Source organism: Grus americana, chromosome 1, assembly GCF_028858705.1.
Source record: "Grus americana isolate bGruAme1 chromosome 1, bGruAme1.mat, whole genome shotgun sequence".
Lineage (NCBI taxonomy): Eukaryota > Metazoa > Chordata > Aves > Gruiformes > Gruidae > Grus > Grus americana.
The window spans coordinates 117,718,721-117,744,780 of NC_072852.1; the positions used below are offsets into that span (position 1 = coordinate 117,718,721).

The window sequence follows — 26,060 nt, forward strand, 5'->3', positions numbered from 1 at the left end:
AAGGAAAGGTTTCAGAGCATCCTGTATGTGACAGCGAATTCCTGAACAAAGTCCTGCATGCTTTGAGGCAGTCAGGAACAAAATGTAAGCTGCGACTGGAAAGAGGTGACGTCAGCACATTAGTCAGCTTCCCTATGCTAATTACCAGTGCTCGGGAGGATGGAAAAAACAGCTGAGGTTTGCACAGCAGCTGCTTTATCGAGCCTCTTGCAGCATAGTTTCCACTGGTAGTAATTCCATTCAGCGCTCAGACAACATGCTCTTCACTGGAATGGGACAACCCATCTTAAGATGGAAAATGTTACAGCTAAAGGACCAAAGTCTAGAGTAATAGGCTGTAATTAGCCAGGAGGAAAATTTCAAGACTTCAGAACGGAAAACAAATCCCTCAGGTCAATAGCTTTCAGTAATTTTTGTGGAAAAAATACATGGATTGAAATTTAGAGATTAGGAGGAATTGATTTGGGAAAATACTTTTCCCCCCCATTACAGTGAGAATTCATTTTGAAGTTTTCTTCAAAGCAACTATATGGATTAATTACCATTCTCATTTTATTAAAAACTTAGTCCAAGCCTCAAACTGTTGAGGTTTTTTGGATTTTCTTTTGGGATGGTTAGGGGTTGGGCCTTTTTGTTTGTTTGGAGGGTTTTTAGGTTTGTTTTGTTTAACAGGAGCTTCATCAGAAATCTGCTGGCAAGGTTTTAAGAGACAACCTGAACTACCAACAGCAGGGATGAGGTATGAAACCTACATTTCTGACATTTTCTGGTTTATTTGTATCCCAGTTTCAGAACATTTCCCAAAAAGTAGGACAGGACACAGGTTTTTGGATGTGGTTGGGTTTTTTCGGGGGTGGGGTGGCAGTGAGTTGGGGGGGTTGCTTTTGTGGGTTTTTTTTTTGTTTGTTTGGTGGTGGTTTTTTCTTTTTTAATGAAGAACCATTTAAAAAATCATTACCATTTAAAGGAATTCATTAAGTTTAAGCTGAAGCTTTCACAAGCCATTTGGAACTCTCCTATGCAGCTTCAGATCAAAATTTATAATGAAGTCAAAATTGTAAATGCATTTAGTTCATTTTACTATAACATGGGGCTATGATAGAAGTATCAAGTTTTACAGAATACTTGCAAACAATAGCCAAAAGTTAATATTTAATCACGTATAACTATTCACATGAATAGCCTTCCCAATTTCCATGGGCTGTACTTGCCTAAAGTTAAGGATGCTTATTGTGCCACAGGCTAAAATCTCCATTTAGTAGTCAAACTCTCTGCTATTGTAAAGTTACCTTAGCCCGAAAGACTACTCAGACCAACTTCCTAGCACCTTTCCTTAGAAGCCCTCACTTAAAAGTAAGCTCTGCTCAGGAAAACAGAAGGTGCTCTGAAGGACAACTCAACAACTGGTGTTGTCAGTGAGATTAAACTCAACTCTGAAAGAAGTAAACAGATAACAAGCCTCCAGTGCTCCAGGAGCACCTAACTTACTGGGTGCTTGAAGGACAGAAAAACAGGGAGAAACAGCAGCTCCTTTTCTCTCCCCAAGCTCCCAGGAAGATGGGATGCAGTGGCTATCCAGCCACTCAACACTGCCGAGATGTGGACTGGGCACACATACAGTGAGAACAGGTCTGAGTTCCCAAGCTCCTGACCCGTACCCAGAAACACAGATGCTTAAGAAGGGATTCATAAACGACCATCATGCCAAGCAGTGAACCACCTGAGCTCACACAGAAAATCATGCCGAGTATGTCTTGAACCCTGCCCTTGCCCAGGAATTAGGTCGTCAAGTGTCTTAAGGACTTCGGAAGTAGAAGCACGAAGCATGACTCCATAGCCCAGCAGTCAGGATGCTCATCTGGAAAACATGGCCATGAATCACCTGAGCATAAAAGGAAAACAGGCTTTCCACATCCTAGGTGAATGCTACAGCTACTGATAAGAAAGTAAAGAAGGTCCTCCCTAGAACCTGCTAATGAGTCAGAGTCATTTGACATACTCTGAGGCTACCAAGGTGACTGCAGCATCTCTGTGGGTGACAGGTGGAAAGAATATTTCTTCTGTAGAGCCTCATAGGGCCTACACAGGAGGCACTTTGAGCTGCTCAACAGAATGAAGCCTTTGGCAGCCTAGCTGTAGACCTTTATATAGCTAAGCGTGTCAAAGCTTCCTAGCAGTCCAGTGACTGTAAAAGTCTTCAAAAGCCCTATTTGGTACTTCACAGCTTAAAGTAGGACAAGTAGGTCCTAGGTACTTGCACCCCTTTGTAACTCTAGACTTGCATTTTTATGCCCAGATACCACAAAGAGCAAGACATTAAAAATACCTCTGATTGCTATCCTCCAGGCCACCTACACATTACTGAGACCCAAGGAAAATGACTTTACAAGGTCTTACTACAGCCATCTTTCAAATATACTTTGTCATCTAAAACAGGACTATAGCCTGCTGTATTACTGTGTTAGATGTAAACAAACCAACTATTTTTGAGAACATTCAACACCTCACAAAACAATTTTTTCACATTGTGTTCTCCAGATTTAAAATAAACATTGAGTCTTTTACTGATAAACATTAAGTTTTTACTCTGTCTGTTTAAAAAGGCAAAGAAAATAAACCAGTCCTAGTCTATTCCATTTTATCATTATCATCATTATTTTTGGTAAGGTTGTATCACCAGGCACTCTTAAAGAAACAACTCAGGCAAAAAAAGATGGTTGCATACTAACGGTCCATTCACAACATGGAATAAACTGAGAACTAGTATTCTGGGAAAAATAAATCACTTTGAATTGGTCTAATGTCCTTACTGCTATACTTGATTAGAACAAAACTGCAGTCTGCAACGTCTCAATTCGTAGATTAAATAAACTACCTCGAATTAAAAAAAAAACCCAAACAGAAAGACTTACTTTCTCAAAAGAAAAAAAAATTTCACTACCCCTTCTTCATTTAATGAAGTGTTATTCAGGCAGCAGCATTACGTTGAGAGCCCTGAGATCTACTGTAGAAACCAAGAGTCAAAGTTTCAAAACCACCATTACAAAATCCTGACAGTGTTGCAATGTTTCTTCTGTGGTGTTCATGTCCCGTAACATTTGTTAACCACATGCTAACGAACTGTCTGGAACAAGAGCACAGCAAGATTATCAAAACTTCTTGGTCTGATGTTCTGATACTATCAGAGCAGTTTTTCTTCTCTCTTGTCTTCAGAGAGTTTGCTGCTTCTGTCTTCTCTGAGACTCCCTAGTGACCTACAGAAAGAGAACACGGTCAAGGAGATCACCTGCTTAATGATATATGCTGTCATCCAGATACCAAAAAGTGTCTGATACTAAAGAACACAAACTTCATCAGTGCAACGGGATGCTGCTGTGCTCTGGGTAACAAGAATCAGGGAAATCAGACGGGTAAGAACAGTGTGACATGACAACACGGTCCCCTGCTTGCTGAGGTTTCACCTCTCCCTTGAAAGGTACAGATCTTGGAGCTCAAGTTTTATAACTTGAGCTCCAAAAAATTGCAGACAAGATGCTCAGTGATGACCTAAAGTACCCCCATCATCAATAGCACCTGACAGATCCTCCACTAGTAGCACCTTCCAGGCAGAGAAATTTGTCAGAGACCACTTTTGGGTTGCTTTTGGAGGTGAAAGGAGAAACAAGGAGTCAAATGAGCATATGGAATAATGGGAACACAAAATGACTGAATGCTGTAAATAGTTCTATAATTTAATCTCCACATGCAGTAAGATAGGTAAGGCACAGAAGAGGAGGAGATGAGACCACAGAAGTAGAAGGCAAGTAAAAAATGACTGTTCATTGCTGATAACTGCATTAGCAAAGCTAATAATCTGAGGAAGAAAATTAACATGAAAATAACTGTGTTGGTAATTCTGTAAGCTAATAAAATGACCACCTATGAGCTATAAATCGAACAATATAGTCCATTCTTTTCTCTCATCCCTGGCAGACTTTTACAATTGCCCTTGGAGGGTGCTCTTTATGTAACCCCTGTACTCCCACTATATATATTTGCTGATCTTTTGCTATCAACATATAGTTTCTATTCCTGTCTTCACATTAATTATCTTGCCTTAGCCCTTACTTAAGGCAGGGATAAACATCTTGAAGTTATCTAGAATGAATAATCATACTTACTGGTTTCATTTTCCGAGTGGTTGGGAGAGGGAGGGGCAGACAGTAAAGTACCAATAGCTTCCAGAGCTACCCGTGCATGCCTAGGGTCAGTAAGATCTGCTCTCTGTGCACCAGCACACACCTGAATTCAAGCAGCCTTCTAATCTGCACTGGTCTGTCAGCGCAGAAACAGGGCTGCTATGTGTCTGCATGGGACAAGCACACTGAAGGAGAGAATGGGAAAAGCTAATAAAAGTTTCTTTCTAGAACTTAACACTCATCTAGAGTATTCCTTCACCATGCATTCAGGTAGAAACAAAAATTCCCCAGAACTCAACCTTCCTTCCTTTTTCAGTGGGTCTAACACATGAAGGGCTAATGAGCACATGTCCTTGACACTGTATATTTTTCTCAACTGCCTTTAAGGATGCTCTGCAAACTAACACTGCAGTCAGGAAACAGTAACATTCTCCATCAGTGGAAAATCTTTTTCCTGCCCTTGGGATTCAAGAAGTGGGTTGTTTTTATGTGGAACTTTGTATTGTGGGGTTTGTTTTATTTTGAAACTTACTTGATGAACAAGAGAAGTCACATCGATGCTGGTGGCATGAGAGAGGGAAGAGTTAAGTCACTTGCCTTAAAACGTCTGCACAGTTCTTAGTCTCGTTTTACTAGCTAAAAATGCATCCCACGCCCCCCCACTCCCCAAAAAACCCACAATGAAAAAACACACAACAAACCAAAAAATTCCCCCCAAACCAAAGACAACTGAAAGGAAACCTGGACATAATTAATTATTTCTTTTTGAAAATCTAACGGGATTTGTTATGAAGTAAAATTAACTGACAGACCAAACATGCTTGAGTATATTTTTCTCCTCAAAATCCTGACAACAGCCTGAGCAGTGGGAGACTGGCAACCTTGACATCTAACCCAGAGCACTGGAATGGATAAACACCTACTCACACAGCCAGGCAATAACACAGCCCTTAACTTAGCCATACAAATCCCTCCCATGCCAGGCAAACCCAGATCAGAAACACAGGGAGAAGAGGGAGTAAGGATTATCATATAACTCAAAATGTTAGTGGACAATTTCTTCTGCTTTGTGGTTATGAAGAACCTTAAGTTTTTCAAAGTTGCGTACTCAATTTTATATTCTACGTGTTCATCAGATCATCAGAAAGATATTACAAGATAAATAAGTATATACACTTAGTACCTCAGCAGAGAAATAATCTGCAACAAAACACATTTTTTACAAGCAAAAGAAGATTCTTTAGTATTATGGAATAAACTGCACAAGTAATATCTGCAAATTTATTTACAGTAATGAAATCACACAGAGCACAGCAAGACAAGTACACAAACTGGTTTCCAAATTACACAGAGCTACGTGCAGTGTATTAAGTCAAGGTAACACCCACAAAATGACAAAATGGAAAAAGGGGCACGAAGCATGGTGTTAGGACTGTCATCATCAGCTCCTCTCATTAACTTTGTTTATAATGTGGAACAGCAAACACATAACCATTCACTATTTCATATGCTTACATATTTTAGTCACTGAATTTCCATTCACAAAAGCAGAAACAAGAATTTGTGCAGTTTTAGCAAAACTTAAGCATCTGATTCCATACAGTAGGGTACACAAAAGAAAAGCCTATCTGCCTGTACTACCTCAAGTTGTGTCAAATACTATATAGGACCACCATTTGAAAAAAGTACTCAATGGCTATAATCTCTGAACTACTGGACAATATTTTCCTATTTAAAAAGGAACTTTACAGAAATAAAGCTTGAATACTTGTCAGCAATATTTACCAGAGCACTAGTTCAGCACAATTATCACTAGCATACTTTGTATGTTAGTGTAGATACTTATTGCAGATACACAGCAAGACTCAGTTGACAATAAAAATTAAAAAGACACTGCACCCCAGATGTGTGGCCAGCTCCATTTTAGACTTTTAGCTGTTCCAGGAAAACCTTTTCCTCTTTCAAACAGAAAACACAGCACAGGAATGAGTAACCGTTTTCTAATATGTTAGGCAAGACACGTAGAAGCAAGCAGAAAAACTATGAAGGTTCTGCACCTTCACTAAGATGCTACACATGCTTAAGACCCAAGACTCGAATACATTTATATGCCTAAAATTATAGAAGGATGAATGCCAATCAAAACAAGTTTTTTTTAAAAAAACTCTACCTATTTCTCCTGTATTTTTTTCTGTTTAAACTCATTAATTGATTCACTTTCATTACAAAGTTATCTACAGGTAATATATTTAAAGTAGAAAGAGCATATTGTGAAATACCAAGTCTTCTTGCAGTAATTGGGTAGGGGGATTGAAAAAGAGGAGAAAGTTCTTGCAAGGTCAATCATAGACGTTCCACCCCCCACCACAGAGAGAAAATTTGGTTTCAAATAATCAAAAAAACCTTCAAGAAGATAAGATGCTTCTTACAAGTGTATGAAAATACCTGAAAAAAGACTGTCCAGCAATACAATAGTTCAATCCATTACATGGGGGGGTGGGGGGTGCTTCAAGAAAAAAATATTCCACAAAAAAAAAGTCAAAGACCAAGATGAATAAACTTTAACCAAGACAAATGTAAACAAGATCATTTCCATGGCCAGATGCAGTTGCAGCATTGATTATTTATTTCTATTTAAGGCAGAAACAGGAAAGAAGAGGTGATAGGGACAATAGTACAGTCTATAACTCATCACGGAAGCGGTGCACATGCCACAATAGAAAAGGCTAACTATGGAAAGGGAAGGGCAGGAAATCCTTAAACAACTCTTCTAGCTTAAATTTGTTGAAGGTTTCTATAAACATAGATATCTATATAAATCCTTTCCTCAGAGTGGAGATTAAAAAAGGGGAAAGAGAAAAATTCTCCAAAGATCACCTATATTTATTATGAACTAAAAAAGAACAAGGACTTTTAAACCAAAATGTGTTAATAGGCCATTTTTGCATGCTATAGGAAAAGCAGCTGTAAACTATTTACAACAGAATTGAAGGAAGTTATTTGTTAAAAAAAAAAAAATGTTCCCCCCCCAAGATATAAAGTAGTATCTCATAATCACTGTGCAACTATGAAATAAAGGAAGCATGAGGTGTTCTTCCTACGACTAACTAGGAAAAAATCATCAGCAGTCTGACCTTTTCAAGGTTATTTGTTTGAATACCAGTGTGGGAAAAAATCTAGACAGTAATTAAACAGATACATGGATTTGCAAGATGAAACAATTTAAGAAAGAAAGAAGAGACATGCTATGCACCTCAGCTACTAAAGAAATAATTATCTGGTTTTGTTTAAGTTAGGGGGCACCTTCTGAAGATGAAGAAAACTGTTTTGTAAAGAGGGAACAGCTGTAAAGTTATTTATAAGTTAGATTCAGCAGAGGGAGAGGTCTAGGGCACATGCTTAGAGTTGGATTCATGCAATCTTTAAGCACGTCATACATATTCTGACACTTACCACAGCTGGAGCACTGCGCTCCAATGCTGCCTCTGCACATCGCCCATGCATCAGGGTGAGCTGAGGGGCACTGATGAAGTGTTGGTGCTGGGCTTGTACACTGGTATCTAAAAGATACCATGTTTGAAGACTGAACAGGGACTAAATTTCAGAGAAATGGGCCTTTAATGTTAACCTAGATATATTTAAATGTTGACAGTGACATAAGTAGAACTATCTTCAGCAGCTGAAACAAGAAGTCATTAGGAATGGAAGTTCTTGCACAAGACAATCACGACAGCTTACAAGAAACGATGCAGAGTGAAAGACACAGGAACCAATTTCCCCAAATACCTCTCGTGGTAAGAGGGAAAGAGACCTCAGTCACAATCCAGTCCTACAACTGAGAGCATCTTATTCAAACCCTATCAAGTTGAAGCCAGGGTGGTCAACGGTCCCCAATATCCAGATGTTCCAGTAGCAAGCACACTTTCAAAATTGCTGCCTTCCACCCTGGAGCTAGAAGCAGCATCCACAGCATAGATGAAAAATGCTAACAGAACATTAAACCAAATTATTTTTTTTTTTATGATTTAAAAAACCCTAGCCAATAAGCTGTGATCTGTTTTCATATATACATGTATAAATACAGTTATGAAGACAGGATATGTTTTAGAAAACAGGAGTTTTTAAAAATAAATTTTGAGATGATTGGGCAGGGTTATGATCCAGATTCAAATATTAAAGACTATGTATTATAAATATGTATATATTTTATAATATGTTAGAGTAAAAGCTTGATGTCTGCATCCTAGTCTTGTAAATATTGCTTGGAAAAAAGAAAATAGTTGTCTGGCTCTCTGGCTTTATGAAACACACACTGATCATCCCAGCAGGACTAAAAGGCAGATGGCAGTTTTGGTTCAATATGCTTCCATATCCATTGAAACTTTTCTGAAAGGACCAAAAAGTCAAGATATTTTTATCTCACTTTGTGCATTCTAGATAATTAAGGAGATAATGATAAAAGGTCAGTACAGAGGAGAAAAAGCAGAAGGAATGAATCTGTGTCAGCTTATCTTTACTCCCTACTCAACATCTAAATCACAAGTTACCATTATTAAAGCATTAATTATTGCATATTAAAGCTTCAGATAAACCAATTTAAGAAGCCTAATTGCTTTTTCTTTGAGCAACCAAGATTTTGTTTTCAAATCTGTTCTGAAACAGTCAGGTAGTATTTTAGTGGTTTCCAGACCTATGACCAAGGATCTCTGATGAGTATTTTGGATCAATTGGTTAGAGAAGGAGCTCCAAAGTTCTTTAATGCAAGAAAACACTGAAGCCAGATGTCATTTCTACTGATGATTTTGCAGGCTACTAGGAGCATGCCACCACAGCCTGTGTTTTAGTATGACTTGCATCATTACCTCTACTCATTGATTCCAGACTGCATTGCAATATGACATGTCTATAACGTGTTAAGTGAAAATTTCAAAATAAGTAAGTGACATCTGATGGTGGAAAACAAAATCCAGTCATTCCTGTGTGATTGTACTCAAACAGAACCAGAGCTTTTGAGCTGCAATGAATCCTCCATGATCACATTTGGGAAATCAAATCAGCTCACCATAGCTAGTTAAACAAAACAGTAGTACGGAGGGAAGGATACAGCAGTATTCACTCTTCAGTTCCAACTGTGTTTTCCTAATGGAAGGTCTTGAAATTCTGCAATCTGGAGTTCCTCCAGAACAGACACACGCTCCTAAATGCTAATGAAAGTAAAAAAGGCAGCTTGGCCCACCACTGCAATAAACGCTTCATTTACGTCCTCAACATAACACCAAGGTGCTACCTCTATTCAAACCAGTGGTCTTGGTGGTCCCTCCTCCTAGAAGCTGTTTCTCAACATTGCTCTGGTAGATTTTTGAGAATTTGGGTATAGTCATACACCCAAAGATAATACACAGGTGTCATTCTGTGGACTACTCCCCCTCACAGATTAAGATTTTGAATAAGCTGTACTCCAAGAGCTATTATTACTCTTTGATGACATTTGCTGAAGTAGCATACTGGCGTGCCCACAGTTCGATTACTTTACAGCAACTTTGGAGTGCTTTCTTTTGAATAAAAAAATTGTAAAGAATGGTTTGGAACAGTCAGTCAGTCTTTCCTTGTGGGATCTCCAAAACCAGCAAGACAACTTTGTTTACCATTTAATCAATAATTCTTGAAAGTTCCAACCTTATTTCTTCTCCCTTCACTTAAAAATTTCACCTATTAAAGACACATGAATTGCCACCCAAGGCTTGCTCCAATGAATGCTAGTTAACTAATTTTCTTGATCTTCATTCAATAGCTTCTCACACAACAGAAGAAGAAAAAAAACCCACACAACTTCTAGAAGGTTACCTGCATCTATTACTATTATTTTAAAAGGAGAATAAAGAAGAAATCCTACTCAAATTAGTTCTTAATGCAATTACAAACATTTATTTGAAGTCTGTAACTACAGACTGTACCCTGAAGCTGTATGTCCTTTCAGCAGAAAGCCATAATGTCAAGGGATCCAAGGTTTTGACCACAGAAGTGTGCATCACCTATGGACGTCAGTGAGGTTTCTATGAAGCCAAGTGCTGAATTCAGCCATTTCTCTGCACATAGAAGCCATCCACTCCACAATTACTCCACTGAGGGATTAAAAAAAAAGATTCAAATAACCCACTGATGATTTTTTTTAAACACAAATTCCAAAAGCACTGCCAAGAAGGAAAGTAGCTGTTTTTACTGAATAGACTCCTGCAAGACTTTTTTTTTTAAATAGGAGCTTAAAATACATAAACTGTTGTCATGCTTGCATTATGTAGCCTACATATTTTCAAACAGAATAAGAGTTGTGCTCTATTACAGAAGGGCTATTTACAGATTCAATGTGTGACAGTTTTCCAGCCAACCATCTGAAAAATAAATACCTACAATGTGCTTATTCCTTCCTTGGAAAAATCCATGACTTACACTTCCATTTCCAAGCATTAAACACTAAATTCCTGTTCACTGACTGGTAACATAAAAGTGGTAATTTGGAAATTCCACTACAGAATATTTGAGTAACCAACTAGACTCATTTAGAAAACTTTTTAATATGGCAAGTATATTCCAAAATTTAAACTCTTTTTTCAACATGTTTCCACTCCTGCAAGGAATTTACTCAAATGGTCCACAGTAAATGGATTACAATTTTGACCTCATTCAAGTATTCTGGATGGAAATAAACATTTTCATACAGTATATTTACTGGCATCTATTTTTCTATTCATATTAAAAATACCATGCCACTCGGAAAAAATTACTTCTAAGTGCTAAAAACTAGCATCCAGAAGTTTGCAAAATTGCAGTGACTAAATAGAATAGTGGACTTATGAAAAAAAAGTATCTTAGATTTTATATGCTGAGAGCATTTCAGAATAAACAAACAACTTGTCTTTAAGTTTTGTTGAGACAAATATTTTTAATAAGATGCAAAACCAGAACAAGTAAATAAGAACTGCATAGCATTCTGTCAGTCTGTATGGACAAATTATACAAGAGGCTATCCAAATACTCTAACACCTGTGCAAACCAGCATCTTAAACTGATCATGATTAGATCTGCAGAGGAAATAATGGAGTCCTGTACAGAAAAATCTCCAAGAAATCTCTCTACTTTGTTCAAGAGGTGGTATTTTGGAACAAAGGTGTTAACCTAAACTGAGCAACCATGATGCTCAGTTATCACCAATTCAGGTAATGCCACCTGAAAGTCTGATCAGCACTAGAATTCCTTCCTGCTCATCTACACCTCAGTGTCATCCTACACTTGGGAACTAGAAACCATTCAGACCAGGGTAGCTGGTGTCTCTGGAAAACACAAGAACAGAGCAAAGAATATTTATGACTGCTGTATACCTAGGAAGTATGTTAGAAAGCCCATAAAGTTTGTTCTCACCTGGAACACAGAAAACAGCCATTAGTAAATAGCATCTTAAAAGGTTAGGAATTTCTGAGGAGCACTCTACGTTCGCTCAGAGGATTACTAAGAGCCTATAACCCTATATTCAGACACCATTCAGGGATAATCTCCTCAGGGCATTACTTGATCTGTTAAAGAATGATCTGGGAAAAAAGGCATTGTTTATTGTGTTTTACTTTGAAAAAGCTCCTTCATCCAAGTATAAATCCACAGAAGAAAAATGTCCCTTAAAGTGATAGGGGAAGTTTTCTCGAAGTCATTAGACAGCAGGCAAAAAATGGACTGTCTTGAGCCTCTTAGCAAGTTTCAATCAAGTATGATACCAGGATCAAGGGTTAAGTGGCAGCATCTGTGATAGAGATGTGTGAAAGTATCAGGGACTGGGCAGAGTAGGAAGACCAAGGAAGAAGCATGCAGAACTCTGTCGTCAGCTATTTTGCTTGGCAGAAGCCAGCCAGGCAGCTTACGTGGGCCTCCAGACAAGCTAGAACAAGTATCAGCATACGCCACAAAATGTAAAGAAGGGAGAATTCAGAACTTTGTAGAAGGTGATGGCCAAGGACACAAGTGCAAAGATGGATGTTTGTTCCACAATCTGTGAAATATGCTTAGCGTACAAAGGAATTTGCAAGCTTTAGGGACTCACTTAATCCACACACTATAATAAAATTTTTAAAATAAAAATCACTGATGTTATCTTAGGAAACAAAATTGTCTTGGTTTTCCAGGAGTTTCCAGAGCTCAAAACTAAAGTTAAGAATGAGTGAGGGCTATGGATAATTTAGAAGGACCACCTTGTAGCTTGCAAATAAAGGATGAAATGCATATTGAGCAAGCAATGTGAATCTGAAAAGTTTATTTGGCACAGCATGTATGCTTTTGGTTTTAAGGATGAGAGTCCAAAGGCCAGAAGTGACACAAAGAATTACAAGTGGCTACCTGGGGCATAGTAAACTGGACAAAAGTTGACAAGAAAAAAAAAGAATCCAAATGGGTGGAGAACTGCAGTGACAGGTTCAAGCTTGGTTCTGTATACGGAGCAGGGGAGGACAGTGTTCAGCTCAATGGTATCTCATATGGCTAAGAATTAACTTTTAAAAGCTCTTGCTCGTCATTAAATTTCTTCAGATATATTTAAGTGAAAATGAGGCACCCATCCACTTCCCAAAGAAATTAAAAGTTGACTAAGTGCCATTCCTTTACATTGCCCTCTTTCAATAATAGCCCAGTAAGTTAGCAACACACAGTTCAGTACAGCTGAACAAGTGAATGCAGCAGCTTTCACTTACTAAATAACAAAATATTCAGCCTCTTCCACTAGACCTAACTGGTCTAATCAAGAATATAGCCACACACAAGCTGTTGCCCACAAAACAAAGACAAACCCCAAAAAAACAACTCCAAAATACAAAAACACAAAACACAAACCAACTTCCAGTGCAGCTCCCTACAAGAACTGGATGCAATTGTCTTTGGCAGAACCAGCTCTCGTCAAGGAAGAGGAAGCAGCAAAAAGTGAGACTTGTCAGTCATTCAATACTCACAGCTTCATATCTATGAAAGGATGTCAGTAAGTCCAACCAACTCCCTTCCAAATACCATGAGCTCCCCATGGCTTTTGGATCAACATCCCATGTCACAAAAACTACTGCAGGATTTGCTCCAAGGAAGATTGAAAGCTGTACTCCCTCACCGCATGAGGGATTTTTTTCCGGCATTTCTGATATATTTTTTCAGTCTTGCAATGCCGTAATCATTAACGCTGTTCAAATCATACCTGCTAGTGCAAAAAAGCATGAAAGTTCACACACTTCAATGCATTTGCATGGGTGAAACACACAACAGACTATAGAACTTAGCTGATAATTACACTGACAACATCAGAAAAAAAAATTCATTACCACCCAGTAAAGAAATATTTGGTCAATTTACTGCATAAGAGGATACCATTTTCCATCAGTTCTCTGAACAACAGTAATCAATACTGTGGTGTGCGTACATTATCAAATATGTAACTTGGGGAATACTGATGCAGAAGCCTTCATTTCTATAGTTAAGTTGTTTCAATTGTGCAGTCTTTGACTTTGCTTAGTTGTTACCTTGAAAGTTTAAGTGTGACAGTCAAAGGAGAGAAGACAAGCAGCAGTTTCAGAAGAGAGAGTGAAAATGGCTCTCCCTTTCAAATTATGCCAGCAGGAAAACACAGGTAGAAGAGGCAACTTCAGGAAAGAGAGTAGAGAAATTCCTTGAGCATCTTAAAAACTTGAAGATTTCCCCAAAATACCCACACCTTTTGTCTGATATTAAATTTCATATTTATTTCAAAATAAGCATTTTTAGAAAGCTATGAGAAAGTCAAGGAGCAGGAACTGTAATTGCTTGCTGTTCTAACTATAGCTTATTTATGCCACATGATTTGTATAAAATCATGGAAAGCTGCACTATTTCCTGATAGCAGAAGGCTGGTGGTCACTCAAATATTTGACTAATTCATTCCACTGGGTTTTCCACAACTGATTCATGGCTGTACTCGACTTTCCTGGAAAACATTTCACAAAGTCTGCACAGTATGTAAAGTAGTATATTCTCATTGTCTAGTTTCTAATTGTGAAGCTTTGAGACTCTCTCTTTAAAAGCAAACAGCATGTTTTAGTGACTTCATTCTATCAAATATGATTTGGTTAACTCAAGCACTCCTATACCCTGAATAACTGCCATTGCAAACATGCACATGCTTGATTTCCTAAACAAGTTACTCCAGTCTTATACACAGTTCTACTTCCACATATAACTAGACTTAGTACATCCTTTAATAGCCTGTTTTACCTCTCTTGCCCATCCTGATCCTGACATCACTATTTTATGTCTTGATTCTGTTCCCAGTTAAAGTTAATGCCATAACATTGCCACTTTCCTAAATGAAAGGAGGATCAAGTCCTTATCTGTAAGCTCCTCTTAGAAGGGATTTATCACTGTTTAGATGTTGCTGCCAAAATGATATGACAAAACCCTGAAACTATCGATAAATTTACAAGTTTAATACAACTGCAGGTAAGACTATGAGGGCAGGTTACAAAGATTTGACTTTATGGCAACCTTGAAAGCCAGAGGCTGTTAGGCTTCAGTGAAAATACAAACAGTTCCTGCAAAAAGATACCTCAAAGAGCAGAGTTGTCAGCAGATGTAATGCCTTTTCCATTAATCCAGAAAGGGCTACTGTGTTTAAATAGCAGGATACTTATCCTCTATCACTGTGTATGTGGGAAGAGAAACGAACAGTCAAGTATATACACTTGAATTCCAAATCTATAGACAAACTAATGAACAGAATTGGAGCTTCCCAAACAATTCTTCTTGCTTCTTTATAGAAGGGTGGTAATTATAAACACTGGCCTGATTCAAAATTTAGGTGAAAATTATGTTCCACATGGTGAGAAATTTATTCAGCCTCTTAAGAGGAGCATCTCTGAGAAAACCTTCTCTGCCAAATCCTCTGAGACAGAAGTCTTGAGAAACTGGGAAACAGAGTAGGTTGGGATGGGGGGTGAAGGTGTGTGTAATTTCATTTTGTTTAAAAATTTCAAAAATAAATCCAAATGCTTATTTCCCCCAAAAAATTATAAAAAACCCAATAGATATGCATATTTTTCACTCTGTTTCCTATATATCCCCATTTACTAGAATTCTAGCCTTAGATGCCCTAGGAAACAGGATTTTTTTTTGTAAGGAAATTTAGAAAGAGCCTCCCCGAATACTTGCATCTTCTATTAAAAGTTTGTTCTTTTCTTGGAAGTCACAACACTACAAAGAATGTTTACATAGAGGGACTATGAAATAATTAGAAGTTCCCTAAAACTACTTGACCAACCAGTTTCTAAAATCCCTTGTGGTGTTAGTTCAATGCAGCACACACCAGTGAGGCTGACTTCAGTACTTGATCAAAGTTCTGGTTACCCTCTGTCTGATCAAGCCCAAGTCAGGAGGGTACTACTTAAACAAATGAGTCTTCAAAGTAGTTCCCAGGACCCTCATCTCCTCCCGTTTTCATTATGAAATTTAAGGGAACTTAATTTGTTTAGTATGCAGATAAGCTCTGACTATAGTGAAACTACATGTAACATCATTTCACATTATTTGTATCTGGATTGCTGCCTCTGTGCAATTCAAAGGGTAACAGGTTGATTTCTCTCACCAGAAATTCCTTCCTGCTTAAAAGGGCAATCAATTACCCAATTCCTGCCTTCCCAGACAGACTCCTAAAGCACTGCTCACACTTCTCATGGCTTGAACAGGACTTACAAACTTCATTTTGATGAGAGCTTTACAGTCCTTGCTTCACACAAGTTGTTGGACTTCCATTAAGCCCCCATTTGAAATTACTTAAAGTGTTTACACTCTATGCTCTATTCATTTTTACCAATTTTAGAAACACAGGTTATCACGCAAGTAAAACAGTGCTATCAAAATAAGTTTTCAGTGTTATAAAATTGTTCCTGTTTCCCAGTGAAGATTAAATAATAAAGAAATTTCAGTGCAATATTAAACATGGATGTAATTTCTCAGTTTTCCCTGGTGCTTTCAAATTTCTTGTTTACTTGTTTTCATAGTCCCCCAAACCCTGTTTTGGAAAATACAACCATGAAGCCATTTCTCTAGCCAAGGAAGAAAGGCAGACAGCTCCCTTCAGGGTGCTGCCCTGAGCTATTCTTAGACTGTTTGCTATTAATGCCACTCTCCAAGGTATTTCTGAGGAACTTCATGAAGTTACTGCAACAATAATGTCCTAGTCAAAGGAAAGACTACTATTGTATACTTAGCCTTTAAGTAAATGCAGAAATAAAGACATCCTTCCCATGTGAACAGTTAAAGTTTATCATTTTTTCCAGATGAATTAGGTTTTGATTGAACTACTTCTGTAGAAAGCTTGGAGATAAAGCATTTTATTTCATAAGTTTGACTACAAGGAAAACACACTAATGTGCTCAGGTGTTCTTATAAAAACAGTTTGTGTATGATTAATGCATACTCTTTTAGGAGTCAGACTTTCATAAACGCTATTTTTGAAACACCACAGACTGGTCATTTCTTCTCAAAGTCACTTGGTTTTTACAGCCTCTAAGGAAATCACTACCTCAGTTGTTGCTAAAGCCAACCCAGAAAATTTTAGCTGACATTTCAAACCTGCCAAGCAGGGCAAGAAAGAGCTTACAACAAGCATTTCCAGTTCTACATTATGCAACCTAAATGTTACAACAAGGTTTTTGCAGATGTAAATGCAAAAGAATTACATAGTCTTCAAATAAGACAATATGCAATGCAAAGCAACCAAAACAGTCAGCAAAAAAGTGATACTTAAACAAGCTGGGGGGGAGGAGGGAGGAGGGAAAGAAGAGAGATTAAGCAATAATGTGCAAATACATGAAAAGATTAAGTGTGTTGGAAAAAGGAAAAAAGTCTTACCAGCAGTTCCCTGAAGAAAACATGGTCAGCTACATTATCAACTACCAGAAAGAGTCAGCTGCCTGTTCTGAGGCCCAGAAACTACTCGTTACATTAAAGATAAATCAGCTTGCAATAACAGCTTTCCAGGATGTGTTTTTCTTTATAGGGGAGAGGGGAAAAAACCCAACTAAATCACCCCACACTGCTAAACTAGGAACACTTCTCTTTTAAATTGCTCTAATGCATTGTTTTCTCTACAATTAAACACAATTGCAGGATGTAGCAATTACCGTAATTCCTTTTCTGTCTAATATGGATGAGGCTCCAATATACTATAAAATAAATACAATCAGATCTGTCTGTTCAGTAGTAAAGTCTGGTGTCCCACATCCAATCTATTAAAAAAAATAAGATTACTCACTTCAGGATTTAAGGCAACCTGGTTGGGTTGACACTTTAAGACTTTTCAGCACTTATTTGCTTACGGTCATTCTTTGGTTTTAGATTTATATATCCAACTACTATCTCCGCATAAGCCCTCATGGTCTGTCACACAGCTAACTTCTCGGTCTTCCCAGCCTTTACTCCTATTAGATATGTCCGACTATTCAGAAATAACGTGGCTGACCTTCCACGCCAACACCACTGCTCAGCATAACCGTTCCCAGCGCTGTGCCAATTCCTCAGTGCCACAAGCAGCAGGATCTCCTGCCAGAGAGCTGCCCCGGGGCCTGAAAGGGACCTCGACTCCTCTGCTGATACTGCCTCAGCTTTTGGACGACATCAGCACAAACTGCCGACAGCTTACCTGGAAGTGGCTGCATTGTGTTGCCATTTCGAAGCACTGAAGTGTTGCGACTGGCTTTTGTTCTCCTGTTATTTGGCTTTCACAGGATCCTTTACCTTGTACTTAAAGCTTATACTTTGGCAATTCTAAGGACAAGATGATGGTGCAACTGTCCTCCAAATAATTATGGTTAAACTACAGTCCCAAACACTGAGCTGCAGGAGTTTAAACCAGGTTTAGTCTAGGAAAGGGAGACATGGAAGCAAAGACAGCACAGATGCACAGATTTAAATAACTTCTACTTTCCAATTTACAATCAACCACTAAGTGATCAAAGTTAATTCTTATCACTCCATCTGTTTCTCCTATAATCTGGGATTTTTAAAATTCATTTATTTAGAAGTGATATTAGACTTTACTTTTTAAAGCATCACATGCCTTCTGTTTCCTTACTCACCATGGCATTTAAAAGAATGGATCTACTACAAATAACATTAATAGCCGATTAACTGTGGGAAAGAAACACCCCTCAAGAAATTGACACCAGTGTAATCTGTTTCCCAGACCAAAGAACTCTCTGAATAGCATCAATTCAGGTCCCAGCTATGTTATATAAGACTCTTCTTCATCACCCTGTATTGCAAATTACAATGGAGCTTGACTGGTCAGTATTTCTGTTTACTTCCTGCACTGACGACTTCTACAAGGAATCTACTATGAGACAGTTACTAAAATATTCTTAATTTAACAAAAGTTCACTGTTAAATAAAAAGCTAGATCAGAACACTTTCAGAAATAAAAGCTTCAAAATCAGTGTGGTGCTCTGTAGCACCTGAACTTGTGTGCATTATGGAGGGGAAAAACAGACTAAGCACTAAGCAGCTGCACATGATTTCATACTGGTTAATTCACTTTGCCTAGAAAACATTTTGTGTATCTTTTAGGCTTCAAACACACTTTAAGGACTGCATCATCTATGAGGTCAGAGGTTTATTTAGTAGCTAATATAGTAGGCATTGTTATTTTCAGCTAGCAAATTTGCTGTCATTTGCAATATTTAGAAGGCAGCTCTTCAGAGGTTCCCAAGAAAGAAGCTGGCAACTTCAATTTTTTTTCTTTCCTCCATTGAACACATACAGATCTCAGAATTGTCATTGGCTTTAAGAGTACACTTGGCATTTTCAGAAGGGAAGGAACAAACATAAGAGATAAAGGGGCAACGCTCTTACACAAATCCAGTTCATTCACACCAGAATGCGAAGATACTTTGACAACATCAGACAAGCTCATGAGTAACCTAATGCCAGGAATACTGCAAAATCTGATAACAATTCTAAGTTGCATTTCTTAGAAACTATGAACTGTGCTATTAGAAGCAACCCACAACTGCTATCCAGCTGCAGCCTTGTTATCTACTCTGAAGCTGGCCCACTTGAGAGCCTTCAAAAGCCCCACGAGTCCCTGCCTTAGAGATAAGGGCACTAGAGTGCAGAGCAGCTGCTCAGAAAGAATGGCCTCTTCCAAGAGTGGAAGGCTGCTGTTGCCAGGATGCCTCGGCAGTAGCCTAACTCATCACCACTTCCCTAGACAGGAGTAACCTCCTCCTCTCGCTTTCAGTTCTGCTGCTTCTGTTTTCTAAAAGCAAAGTGGGAACTTGGGGCATTTCTGTTCATACAGGTATTCTTTGCTGCACGTTGTCAGCTATCATTCTGGTACATTTAATATAGCTTGTATTTAAACTCAGTCTCCATACATGTGCCAAATTTTGTCTAAGTTACCCAGTTTATCCTTTAAATGACAGAGATGGTTAACAGGTAAAACTAAATCTAGATATTACCTTGGCTTTTTTTTTTTTTTTAAACTTGCAGCATGAATGTGTATTTTGGTGATTTTTTTTCTTTGGATCTTTAACTGTCATTTTCAAGAAGTAAAGCAGGAGTTGTCCCCAAAACATTTTTCTGAATTGTTATGGTGTTCTTTCAGCTATGACAGGTACGTGAACTGTCACACTGAGTGAAGATATGGACATAATTCTGATAAAATTTCATGAAAAATACTGCTGCAATTAACTGTTTACTGTCATTAAAAAATGCAACTATATTATGCCAAAAGTACTACCCGAAGGAATGCAAAGTTATAAAGAAGATAAGGACTAAACTGTATGAAAACAGTATGTGTTTTAGGGCTTTTTTAATGACTAGTTCTTTATAAGATGACAACAGTATTTGTTTAGCTTAAGTATGAAAGATACTATCACAGCCAAGTAAAAGTTACATATTTTACAGTGTTCATCTTCTGACCACTCTTCTGATATGTTCTCTGACTAAGGGAAAAACAAAAGTCAAGGAAAAAAAATTTAACACAGGAGTTTTTGGAGAACCACAGTAGTTGTTCAGAAGTGGGCTGGTATTTTTGTGAACTTTAAAGATTGAAATTTTCCACTGGAATCAGGGAAGGAAGAATGGAATATAGTTTCAAAATATTTTTAAAGAATGTTCTGGGTGGGTAGCAGAAGAACAATATAACTGCTAGTAGCTGTTCTACTTCTAAGAACATACTAAGTGCACATGGAAATTTCAAAAGCATTTTAAAAATATACTAATAAGGATAATAAAAGGAGCCACCGAAGAGTTTGGATTTTATCCTAAATTCACACGCATTTTTGGTAATGTTAATGTCTAATATACTGTGATTTTCTCAGGTATGTTCAGTGACATACTACATACTGTGATAAATTACATAACCTGTATTTGCAAACATAGTACAATATAATCCATTAGAGCTGTTTAACACTTGAATAGCCTGTCTGCAAAGTTTGTGAGACTTTATGTAACTAACCCTTTTGTTGCAGCAGCCACACAATAGCAACACAAGGGCTGAATTACTTCAAAAGCTAGTGGAAATATCTTGGTATTAAAAAAACCTCCAGCAAAATAGACATATGACCATCTGACCTAAGCAGAGATGCCTCAGGGTAATTTTGCTGTCGAAACACTACTGGTAACAAAAACCACTGGCATTTAAAGCTTTTGAGGTACTTAACAGTAGACCTTTCAGGATGCATTTAATTTGTTTATATGGCAAGAACACATCTGTTTTGATTGAAGGGGAAAAAAAGGTCACTACTAGAAAATAACTCCTGAAACCATTATAACTTCCTGAATATTCAAGGCAACAGTTTTTGTTTATGAACTTGTGCTTCAATTAACATTGCTGAAAACCAATACAGTTATGCATTTCATTCTATCTTCTGCTTCCCCCACACTTCCTATAGAAAATTTTGGTTTTCACTTTTTTCAGCAGGGGAGATGAAAACTTCATCGTTACAGTCTAATATTGATAAGAACAGAGCTTTATTTTGGCAACTTACTAAGGAAGAAACACAAGACATAGCTGCATCTCAAGTAGTTAATTAAGGAACAATCTCTCCTGAAATTGTCTCCTGTGAAGAATTACTGCACTTAATCTGCTATGGGCTAGGTTCCTAAAATTGCTCTTAAAGTTTGTTTGGCATATACCAAAGAAAAAAAACTTTTAAAATGTGTTCAAAGTTATTATACATCTCTCAGGCAAATGACCTCCCCTACTCCTTTCTCAAGAGAAAACTATCTGACTCCTGATGTGAAGGCTTTATCTATTCATGCCTTAGGTGGCTTCTATTTAGCGTCCTTAAATTATATGCTGTAATGAGGCATGAACACATAGGCTAACAGCGTTTTTAATAGAAGTCACAATGATTTAACCTACTCTCTGATCCGATTATTCTTTTGGTTATACAACCCCAGGCAAGAGTTATTCATACTTTCCACTGCCTGCAACAGCAGCTGTTTCACTATCACCCAGGAGCCTCAGGAAAATTCAAGCCCTTAATCACTGTTTCCATTAGCCAACCGATCTTTGCTATCAGCTTGATGCGATATGGCCAAAGTGCCAAGTGGTCTAACTACAGGAAATTGATTAAAAAACATAATCCATCCTGCAAAGAAGCATCCACATACCTCAGAAGTTGGACAAATCCCAATTCTTGCTTACACAAGCCACTCACACAAGCTTTCTCCACAATACTTCACAAGTATTTATGTTCTGCTTGACACAAGAAAGTATCTCTTATTATTTAATACCACAACTTGCAAGAAATACACATTTTAATTTTTATCTAATATTTTCATCTTTTGCCCATATTTAATTTCATTCTCCTCCCTGAACTGGGCAAGCCAGTCTGCAACATACATATTCTCACTTCTAGACAAAAAACAGGACTAAAAGTAGCCTCAGCTTTCTATAGTAATGCTCATATTAGTACTGCAGCTTCCTAGCAAAACTACCAGCCCTGAATAAATTATCAAAATTCTATAAAGAAATATCAGACAGGAGTTGTTCTTAACACATTTCATAGCATGTATTATCTACATTTGTTGGGTTACACCCTGTCTTTCTCATGTTTTCACTCAAAGCTCACAGATGTGTTTTATTTAACTATATGGATTATGACCTGCTTCTTCACCTACAAAAACTGCAAAGAGGAAAAAACTAATTTATTATAACAATACAGCTTGCATCTTCTGGCAGTTCACCAGCTGAGTTACACTGGCTTCCTATCTCTACAGGGAAAGGAAACAGTACCTCTAGGAAAAAGAGAAACAATTCTCCATGCCTTTCAGCCAGTTTTTATTTGGAAAGCATCCCGATTTTTAAGAGGCTTTTTCATCTAGACAGCCCCTCATTTTGAAAGCAGACTCAAACCTTCACGGAAGCTTCCAGAATGGTATTCCATCAATAAAAGAAATTAAAGTGATTTTGTTTTGCTCACCTATACAGCCTCTAACAGTCAAAGTCTGACTTTTTTTTTTAAGGATATCAAGATTTTTTTATTATTTTTTTAAGACTGTGATACATACATACACACACACATATATATATCTCAATCCATTTATCAAACATCCTCATCTCATCATAATCTCCACTCAAAGCCAGCATGCAATCCAGCGTATTTACAGCTAAAAAACTGGACATACACCTATCACAGCATTAAGCTTTTACGGCAGTTTCTATGTATGCCTCCAGACAGCCCTCTGCAGCTTCAACATAGGGCAGCTACAATGTAGCTTGCAGAAGAGAAGTGCCAAAAGCACCTTATTCTTCTCCTTGCCAATAGTCTGTCAAATGACTCAAGTTTATCCTGTCAGAAACATCCTTCAGCCAGGCTGAGTACAGACAGAAAAAAAGTAACCGCAGTACTTTCAACTCCCTCCTAAGTCACTCTCATAATAGGACAGTTTGGTCATTTACCACTCCTAAAACTACCGTTGCATCAAAAAGATATACTGTCTCACAGTTTATGGTGTTCGTGGTGTGTGTTGTATTTTCATAATACCTTTTGTACTTCAGGAACAAGTAGTAACTAAAATCCAACTCATTAGGTTTGCAATGTACTGTCAGCTCAATAGCTAAGAGTGCGTTTTCCTTCCAGGAAGTCAGCCAACATCAGAATAACTCCAAAAAATACAACCTCAAAAAAGAAAAAGAATTCCAATCCAACTATTAACTTCTGAACTATCTGAAAATCTGTAAAATGAAGAGGAAAGTTTATCTTTGACAATGAGGTTACATTTTAATAAAGGAAATCAACTGTACACACTATGAGTATTGATAGCTCTGCTTTTATTACTGTAGGACCAGTAATAAATGACTCACATAGATAACTAGAATGACTCTCTTCATTAACTCTGGCAGTAACAAATGCTCAGAGGAAGAGACAGAATGTATAAACCCAGGTACGTATAGACTACTCTTCTCCCATCTAATCCTGGCAATAGCACTTCACAAACTCTGAGGATTAAGTTATACCCTAATCATTGTGCTTGACAGATACTACTCATTAATCAGTCCCACCCCTTTTTAATATTAGGCTCCTGGACTCCCAAACATTCTAGGACAATGGCTTCCACAGTTTAATTATGTATTACACATATTAAAAAACCCCATACGTTAGACCTCATTCCAATGAACTTCAGGTTCATTGAAGACAGCAAAAATTTCAGCTTCACTAATGCATTTCCAGCATATTCTCATATTCTATGAGAAAAATAAGAGTACAAACACTTCACACTGGCTCACTCCCACACCTGCCCTCTCTCATAGAAATGACAATCCTTTATGCATCAAACTTTTTTTGTAGAATGTGATGGAGCCTGAGACTAAAAAAAAAAATCCAAGCCTGAAAAATCCTTCATCATACTAGGTTACAATAATTCAAACTGCATGATCAATCTCTTCAGGCTTAAAAAATGGTTTCCCTCAGTGGATAGAGGCAGGTTCTGGCTATCTGAATGGAAAAAAAAGTCACTAATTATAAAGTCATTCCCAGTTGTTTTTAGGCCAGAGGTGCCTAGAAACCTCGTCACAGACAAAGTTAAGTCCTTACAAGTCTCAGTTGGGTCCATCCCTCAGACACTTCTATAATCAGCTGTACTGAAGTCTTGAGAGGAAAAAAAAAAAAAAGAAAAAAGTGACACAAAACCACCCACAGTCTCCATGTCATGGCTGTGGGATTTTTGTTTCACCAAGTTGAAGTTTCAATGAAAAGCAAGGCTTTTGAATTCTCTTACATTTTTTATAAATTAGTACAAAGAAAACATTAACAAGCTTCACCAACTCTTCTTTCATATTCAGTTTTACCTGCCACACTGGCATCAAAACAACTCTTGGATTATTTATCAGCAGACATAGAAACAGTAACAAGAAAAAAATTTAATTTTTCCTCACTAACTTAAGAAGCATCTTCATAAAAAGTATGAAATATATAACCATGCTTTGGACCTGGTCATACTTCAAGCAAGACAAAAAAACCCAAGTCAACCTCAATTAAAACCACCTAACATCCCAGTCGAGGAAGGTGACACATTTTTGTTAGAATACCATTTTAAAATCCAACAAAAACAAAACCACACATCCAGATCCCCAGTGTGTTTTCACACACATAAGAACAAAACCCAAACTACAATGTAATTTCTATTTAATGTACCATATATGAACTTTGTGTGATCACTTCATTATTTTCCTCGTTTTTCATTTTCAGTTCTTCTGACATTGTTATGACACTAAAAAGTATACTCTTTATTAATGACCAATATTACTTATAAATGTAAGTTTACAAACATTGCTTATTAAAACTTGTCCAACAGAATAAGCGTTTTCAGTAGCAAACTGCTGTAGAATTCAGCTTTCTATATTATTCCTGCCAAAAAGACTGTCTTTTTATCACTTTAAGCCTATTCTGCATAAGACAGTTGAGTCATTGCTGATCTTAATTTTATTAGTGCTTATGCTACTGAGAGGTGTTTGGGGTAAGTTTCAAGTTAGCATCACATCTAAATTTCTGTAGTTATTTTCATATTCTTCTTTTTACATGGGTATGTATGTGCCAGTATTCTGGGAGAAAAAAAAGCTAAATTTGTTCCTAAAAAAGACAGATAGCAAAGAATATAAGGAAATGCACTCCACAGCGTTCCAATGTATACTAGACTTGTTGGTGTGACCAGAGCACAGTGATTAAACCAGACAAAGTTCTTCCAAGTTTCCATTTGATTCTCCAGGAAGATTAAAGCTCTTAATCTTGTTGTAGTACAGATCTTACTGATGATCTTTTTTCATGACTTTGAGCTAATGATTAGAACATTGGATCATATGGAAATATTTTTTGTTACTATCTCCAACATCTATGCTATTAATGACAATTTTACAATATCTGGTTTATTTTCAGGTATTTTAAGCCACCTAACAACCATCATGTGCAGCATTACTGAAATTGTTTCTAAACAATGAGAAATTTGACTCTTATTTTCACCCCCTAAGTATGACTTGACTTAGCATACTACGTAAATATTATATACTCCCATTTTACTTCTACTTATAAAGGTATTTGCATTGTTTGCTTGAAGAATGATCAGCACACTTTAAGAACTTAAATAGTAGTGGATTTTTGACACAGAATTAAGTATTTCATTATTTTTACCTGGCCTAGAACACCTACAGAGTCCAAATGTGATATAAACCTGAACTTGCTCTCAAATACCTCCTATTAACAAGACCAATACACCCAAAGCTGCAGCATGAGGGTTCTCTGTTAGCACCTTATTTTATCAAGGCTTCAACTGGTTATGACACACTCTGAAATGCCCTAAGCGCGAAGAGCTACAGAAATGCAAGTAATT

General features: G+C 37.4%; 1 protein-coding gene and 1 long non-coding RNA gene across 5 annotated transcripts in view; one reads left to right on the forward strand and one right to left on the reverse strand.

The window, feature by feature from the left end:
• Positions 1 to 18,716, forward strand: LOC129213296 (uncharacterized). Of its 3 annotated transcripts, XR_008579415.1 has the most exons (4): positions 1 to 392; positions 673 to 739; positions 1,547 to 3,410; positions 17,639 to 18,716. It is a non-coding gene; the product is annotated as an uncharacterized LOC129213296 (long non-coding RNA). The 3 variants fall into 3 exon arrangements; XR_008579413.1 differs by lacking the exon at positions 17,639 to 18,716 and having other exon boundaries at positions 6 to 392; positions 1,547 to 4,034; XR_008579414.1 differs by lacking the exon at positions 17,639 to 18,716 and having other exon boundaries at positions 7 to 392; positions 2,297 to 4,034.
• Positions 1 to 26,060, reverse strand: part of RCAN1 (regulator of calcineurin 1) — a 40,697-nt gene that overhangs the window by 7,935 nt on the left and 6,702 nt on the right. The window lies entirely within an intron of this gene.